General features: G+C 38.9%; 1 non-coding gene across 1 annotated transcript; it reads left to right on the top strand.

Moving 5' to 3' along the window:
* The first annotated feature begins 1,739 nt into the window (after positions 1 to 1,739).
* Positions 1,740 to 1,811, top strand: TRNAA-UGC. Its single transcript has one exon. It is a non-coding gene; the product is annotated as a tRNA-Ala (tRNA).
* The last annotated feature ends 6,244 nt before the right edge of the window (positions 1,812 to 8,055 follow it).

Genomic DNA, 8,055 nt, shown 5'->3' on the forward strand with positions numbered 1-8,055 from the left:
GTTGAACCTCTTGATAGCTCTGTCTCCAGATCAATAATCCCTAAAATGATTCTCTAATGGTTACATTTCAGGCATCCAGCAGCTTTGGGAGAGGTGTAAGGATGGAAAATTTCCAAGTTCTCTCCATGGGGTACTAATTAAAATAATAGACTTAAGAATGAATAAATGAGTGAATGGATGAATGGGTGGGCACCTGCTGTCTCTGCATTAGAATAAAATCTGTTGTCTACATTTTCAAGGTCACACAGAAAGAAAGATATGGTGGAGTCTGCAATGAGAACCCTGGCTTGTCAATTCAGTTTTGATTATTGATCAAAAAATCAATTTTTTGATTACTTCATAACATATGAAGTATGTTATATGAAGTAAAATTGTACTATCAAGTGTTAGGAATAGATACATATGGGGAAAGAGGATTTTTGTTTTTGTAATGGTTGGAAAATTTAAAAGCATTTTCAAAATTTTATTATTAAAACTTCATATATTAATAAGAAAGCTGAGATGCTTGAAAAGTAGGAACTAAACAAGTCATGGCTATATACATCCAAAATTAAAATTATGAAATGAACATTGAAAACTATGATCACAGAAATGCAAAACTAATGGTATATTTATGATATACCATTTGTTACCTATTGAATTCTAAAAGGATACAGATATTCAGTTATAACAAGGTATTATTTTAAAAAAGCACCAAATATTGCTGGTTGAACTTTAGTACAAATTTTATAAACTTATGGAGAAAAACAGCAATCTATAGCAATGTTCAAAAAACCTCAAGCATTACAATGTAGACATTAATACACTTTGGGGACTATATTATAAGGAAATAATCAGAAATGCAGACATATATTAATAAATACTGATGGCCTCCCCAGAGTTATTGTATAATAAGAAGAAATAGAAAAATTTAAACATTTAAGTGTAGGGAAGAATGGGATAAAATACATTAGAGTATATTCATATAACCGTGTAAAATTCAGACCTTTAAATTTTATTTGGAAAAATGTGGGGAAAATGTAGATTAGATAATGCAAATAGGACTAAAATAGAATAGAGAGCTGTATATTCAATTCATTCTGAAAGAAAGACTGGAAAAGAGTAACCCTACATGGAAAAGCTGTTATCTCAAATATTATACATATATATTATAAAGTATCAATAGTGAGCTTATATCATTTTTATAATGCAACATGTAAATAATACATAATTTAATTGGATCCTCATAAAGGAATGGATTCCTGGATCATCATACCTCTGTCTTTGTTTTCTCCATATAACCTGCTCTCACTTCTATGAAAATCTTTTGTTCATTGTGGCTTTACTCCCTCTATGAAGGATAAAATATTATATCTCTTATGAAGCCATAATTGAACTACTGTCTATGATATTCTCCAATTTCCTTTATCAAAATTATATCCATATGACATAGTATTTGGTTTTTTTTTTCATTTATTTTTATTAGTTGGAGGCTAATTACTTTACAATATTGTGGTGGTTTTTGCCATACATTGACATGAATCAGCCATGGATTTACATGTATTCCCCATCCAATCCCTCTGGGCCTTCCCAGTGCACCAACCCTGAGTACTTGTCTCATGCATCCAACCTGGGCTGGTGATCTGTTTCACCCTTGATAATATACAAGTTTGGATGCTGTTCTCTCAAAACAATTTGGTTCAGGAATGTTTCTTTGGTTATACTCTGACAAGATTTACTACCAAAGATTACACCAGCCTGGGGATGTAGCTCAGTGGTAGAGCACATGCTTTGCATGTATGAGATCCTGGGTTCAATCCCCAGTATCTCCACTCGATTGCTCTTTGTTTAATTCTTGGAAAATTTGGCTAGTTTAAGTGCAGATCTTAGTTGTTTTTTTTTAATTACAAGATAAATATAATTAACATTGCTATATGTCATATATGAAAATTAAGAGTAAATCCAAGGAAAAAATATTTATTTTTTCTTCAGATTATAACAGAGTGCAAGAAGGTTAGCAGAGCCAAGATATTATAAATGTATGCTATTGATTCTATATAAATGAAAGTTATTTCTGATACACTTTGCTAATTAGAATGTAAAAGAATATTTCCCTTGAATCAGTGGTGGCATGGGATGCATCAGAGGGTTTATTAATATGCTCCAGCAAAGGGCTTCCCTGGTTGCTCAGCAGTAAAGAATCTGCCTGCAATGCAAGCGACATGGGCAGGAGACATGGGTCCGATTCCTGGGTCAGGAAGAGCCCCTGGAGAAGGAAATGGCAACACACTCCACTATTCTTGCTTGGGGAATCCCATGGACAGAGGAGTCTGGTGGCTACAGTCCATAGGGTCACAAAGATTTGGACACGACTGAGCATGCAGCAAAGATACCATGTCTGGCACAGTTCCTGCACTAAAGGTTACTACTTTTGGTTGTATTCAGTCATTGTTCAGGATCCATCCATTTTCTGCAGGATCCAGATTGGAAAATTAAATAGAATTATAAAGGCTATGACTCCTGTATCCTTCAGATGTTTAATGATGTCACTAATCTTAACCATATCCTCTCTCATGATTATAAGGTTTTGATTTAGTGTCATTTTCAGGTGATTTCAGGGGTTTCTGTATGGTCTTCCCTAACATGACAGTTCTTACTTCACAGACCAGGGGCCCAATGTGGGGTTTGCCTCATTTTCAAGTATATTCAGGGCTTCCCTGATAGGTCAGTTGGTAAAGAATCCACCTGCAATGCAGGAGACTCTGGTTCAATTCCTGGATTGAGAAGATCTGCTGGAGAAGGGATAGGCTACCCATTCCAGTATTTTGGGGCTTCCCTTGTGGCTCAGCTGGTAAATAATCTTCCCACAATGCAGAGACCTCGGTTCGATCACTGGGTTGGGAAGATCCCCTTGAGAAGGGAAAGGCTATCCACTCCAGTATTCTGGCCTGGAGAATTTCATGGACTAGACATTCCATGGGGTCGCAAAGTGTCAGGAGACGTTCAACTTTAAGGGATCCAAAACGTTGTTTTCTTCCTTTGTGTGCTGTTTCTCAAGGACTCTCTGTTCCTTATCAGTTCCTGGAAAACAGGAATGAGCAGAGCTGCACGCAGTTCTGAGGACTGAGATCATGGGAAAGAGCACCTGCTTGGATTCCTTTCCATGACTCCCTTCAGTGACCTTTTAGGACTATCCATTTTGTTACAACTGGTGGAATTTCATTCTTTTTAATGGCTGAGTAGTCATTTTATTGAAGACATATAAGCATGCACTTCTGCAAAATAAAGTACTCTTGTTTCACTCGAGACTTGGGTCCCCTGCATCCTTCTTCTCATCAACTCTAGTCCCCACGTCCCGGTCTACGAAGACCGTGACAGTGAAGGGTCGGACACAACTGAGCGACTTTCACTTTCAAGTATATTCATTTCGATTGTGCATGTGGGGACTAAGGTCCATCTTAAAATACCAGCACTCTCCCACCTCCAGGAGACATATGCTACAACAGAAAGAAGCACTGGGCCTTATGGTCAGACAGAAAAGAAGAGGCACCTGGCTCAGCATTAATAGCTGAAAGGGAGCACGGTCAGGGAAGACTTCCTGGAAGAACCAGAACTGGAACTGAATGTTAAGATGACCTCTGTCTAATCATCTCTCATTTTGCACTATTTAAGTGTGTGGGCATGCTAAGTTGCTTCTGTGTGACGCTATGGACTGTAGCCTCTCAGGCTGCTGTGTCCATGGGCTTCTCCAGGCAAGAATACTGGGGTGGATCGCCATGCCCTTCAGGGATTCTTCCTGACCCAGGGATCAAACTCGCATCTCTTATGTCCCCTGCATTAGTCTATGGGTTCTATACCACTAGCATCACCAGGGAAGTCCATTTAAGAGTGACTAAGCCTTAAGTCATTTTAAGAGTATTCATGACACATAGTTCAGTTCAGTTCAGTTGCAGAGTTGTGTCTGACTCTTTGCGACCCCATAGATGGGAGCAGGACAGGCTTCCCTGTCCATCAGCAACTCATGGAGCATGCTCAAGCTCACGTCCATTGAGTCGATGATGCCATCCACACATCTCATTGTCTGTCGTTCCCTTCTCCTTCCACCTTCAATCTTTCCTAGCATCAGGGTCTTTTCCAGTGAGTCAGTTCTTCACATCACATGGCCAAAGTATTGGAGCTTCAGCTTCAGTATCAGTCCTTCCAATGAATATTCAGGACTGATTTCCTTTGGGATGGACTGGTTGGTCCAAGGGACTCTCAAGAATCTCCTCCAACACCACAGTTCAAAAGCATCAATTCTTCGGTGCTCAGCTTTCTTTATAGTCCAACTCTCACATCCATACATGGCTACTGGAAAAATCATAGCTTTGACTAGATGAAAGTTTGTTGGCAGAGTAATATCTCTGCTTTTTAATATGCTGTCTAGGTTGGTCACAACTTTTCTTCCAAGGAGCAAGTGTCTTTTAATTTCACGGCTGCCATCACCATCTGCAGTGATTTTGGAGCCCAAGAAAATAAAGTCTGTCACTGTTTCCCCATCTATTTACCATGAAGTGATGGGACCAGATGCCATGATCTTAGTTTGTTGAATGTTGAGTTTTAAGTCAAATTTTCACTCCCCTCTTTCACTTTCATCCAGAGGCTCTTTAGTTCTTTTTTGCTTTCTGCATTAAGGGTAGTGTCATCTGCATATCTGAGGTTACTGATGTTTCTCCCAGAAATCTTGATTCTAGCTTGTGCTTCACTCAGCCCAGAGTTTCTTGGGATGTACTCTGCATATAAGTAAAATAAGCAGGGTGACTATATACAGCCTTGACGTGCTCCTTTCCCTATTTGGAACCAGTCTGTTGTTCCATGTCCAGTTCTAACTGTTGCCTCCTAACCTGGATACAGATTTCTCAGGAGGCAGGTCAAGTGGTCTCATATTCCCATCTCTTTCAGAATTTTCCACGGTTTAGTGTGATCCACACAGTCAAAGGCTTTGACATAGTCAATAAAGCAGAAGTAAATGTTTTTCTAGAACTCTCTTGCTTTTTTGATGATCCAATGGATGTTATCAATTTGATCTCTGGTTCCTCTACCTTTTCTAAATCCAGCTTGAACATCTGGAAGTTCATGGTTCATGTTCTGCTGAAACCCGGCTCAGAGAATTTTGAGCATTACTTTGCTAGTGTGTGAGATGAGTGCAATTATGTGGTAGTTTGAGTGATTTTGGCATCGCCTTTCTTTGGGATTGGAATGAAAACTAACAATTTCCACTCCTGTGGCCACAGCTGAGCTTTGCAAATTTGCTGACATATTGAGTGCAGCACTTTCACAGCATCATATTTTAGGATTTGAAGTAGCTCATTTGGAATTCCATCACCTCCACTAGCTTTGTTTGTAGTGATGCTTCCTAAGGCCCACTTGACTTTACATTCCAGGATATCTGGCTCTATGTGAGGGATCACACCATCATAATTATCTGGGTCGTGAAGATCTTTTTTGTACAGTCTTCTGTGTATTCTTGCCACTTCTTAATATCTTCTGCTTCTGTTAGGTCCATACCATTTCTATCCTTTATTGTGCCCATCTTTGCATGAAATATTTCCTTAGTATTTCTAATGTTCTTGAAGAGATCTCTAGTCTTTCCCATTCTATTGTTTTCCTCTATTTCTTTGCACTGATCACTGAGGAAGGCTTTCTTATCTCCCCTTTGGAAACTCTGCATTCTATTCTTTGGAACTCTGCATTCAAATGGGTATATCTTTCCTATTCTCCTTTGCCTCTCACTTCTCTTCTTTTCTCAGCTATTTGTAAGGCCTCTTCAGACAACCATTTTGCCTTTTTGCAGTTCTTTTTCTTGGGGATGGTTTTGATCCCTGCCTCCTGTACAATGTCATGAACCTCTGTCCATAGTTCTTCAAGCACTCTGTCTATCAGATCTAATCCCTTGAATCTATTTCTCACTTTCACTGTATAATGTTAAGGGATTTTATTTATTTCATACCTGAATGGTCTAATGGTTTTCCCTACTTTCTTCAATTTTTTTTTCAGATTTACTGAGCATGGTCCCACCCTTCAGAACAAGACCCACTTTCCCCCTCAGTCAATCTCTCCCATCAAGAAGCTTCCATAATCCTCTTATCCTTCTCCATCAGAGGACAGACAGACTGAAAACCACAATCACAAAAAACTAACCAATCTGATCACATGGACCACAGCCTTGTCTAACTCAATGAAACTATGAGTCATGCCGTGTAAGGTCACCTAAGATGGACAGGTCATGGTAGAGAGTTCTGACAAAAAGATGGCCCACCAGAGAGGGAATGGCAAACCACTTCAGTATTCTTGCCTTGAGAACCCCATAAACAGTATGAAAAGGCAAAAAGATAGGACACTGAAAGATGAACTCCCCAGGTTGGTAGGTGCCCAATATGCTACTGGAGATCAGTGGAGAAATAACTCCAGAAAGAATGAAGAGACGGAGCCAAGAAAAAACAACACCCAGCTGTGACTGGTGATGGAAGTAAAGCCCGATGCTGTAAAGAGCAACATTGCATAGGAACCTGGAATGTTAGGTCCATGAATCAAGGCAAATTGGAAGTGGTCAAACAGGAGATGATAAGAGTGAATGTCGACATTCTAGGAATCAGCAAACTGAGATGGGCTGGAATGGCTGAATTTAACTCAGATGACCATTATATCTACTACTGTGAGCAAGAATCCCTTAGAAGAAATGGAGTAGCCATCATAGTCAAGAAAAGAGTCTGAAATGCAGTACTTGGATGCAATCTCAAAAATGACAAAATGATCTCTGTTCATTTCCAAGGTAAACCATTCAATATTACAGTAATCCAAGTCTATGCCCCAACCAGTAATACTGAAGAAGTTAAATATGAACAGTTTTATGAAGACCTACAAGACGTTCTAGAACTAACACCCCGAAAAGATGTCCTTTTCATTATTGGGGACTGGAATGCTAAATGTAGGCAGTCAAGAAAAACCTGGAGTAACAGGCAAATTTGGCGTTGGAGTACAGAATGAAGCAGGGCAAAGGATAATAGATTTTTGCCATGAGAAAGCACTGGTCATAGCAAACACCCTCTTCCAACAACACAGGAGAAGACTCTACACATCCCGAAGTCAGATTTATTATATTCTTTGCAGCCACAGATGGAGAAGCTCTATACAGTCAGCAAAAACAAGACTGAGAGCTGACCGTGGCTCAAATCATGAACTCCTTATTGCCAAATTCAGACTTAAATTGAAGATCACGATACACATTATATCTGAAATAATCTCTCTAGAACCTTTTGAATATAGCCAGTTAGATTACCTGTGCACTAGGTACAATGTTTTCCTGACCTGGCACCAGGATATTTGGTGCTGACCTGGATTTTATTTTCATGGGACATTTTTTTTTCACCCAAAACATCTTAAGACAGTATGTTCAATGTCAAAATAGCCACTCCCATTGTTTTCTTCAGGAGTCTTTCACTTGCCCCACAGTGAAATGTCTCCTTACCCTAAGCTGTTCCTCCTAAGTTAAAAATAAAAGGAAAAGTCCTTATGGTGGAAGATTTTATTTGGGGAGGAAAAATAGGATCCCAGTAGTGTGAACTGTATAAACTGGGCACTGCAGTGGTTCCCGTAAATGATGGACTTAAATATGTGTCCAGAGGTCATAGGGAAATATTTGTTTTGTTTGTATAACTAAATGTTACCTAACTTTCAGCATCCTCCTTTCCCTTCAATAGTTAATGAAAGAAAGGAAATTTGCTATCAACAATTATAATTTTAAAAGTTATTGCTTATAAAATACAAACATTTCCATACATCTCACCCTCTCCTCCCCTCCCCCATGTTTATAAGTCTATTCTCTATGTCTGTTTCTCCATTGTTTCCCTGTAAATAAAATCTTCAGTTTTACAGAAAACAGTAAAATTCTGTAAACCAATTATCCTTCAATAAAAAATAAATTAATTTAAGAAATATAAACATTTATCTTATATATTTAAAATAAGAACCATAGCAAGGATGGTTACTATGGACCAGAAACCTGAAGTATTACAGGTCCTTCTCCAGCCTCCCATT

Source organism: Cervus elaphus, chromosome X, assembly GCF_910594005.1.
Source record: "Cervus elaphus chromosome X, mCerEla1.1, whole genome shotgun sequence".
In the NCBI taxonomy this organism is placed as follows: domain Eukaryota; kingdom Metazoa; phylum Chordata; class Mammalia; order Artiodactyla; family Cervidae; genus Cervus; species Cervus elaphus.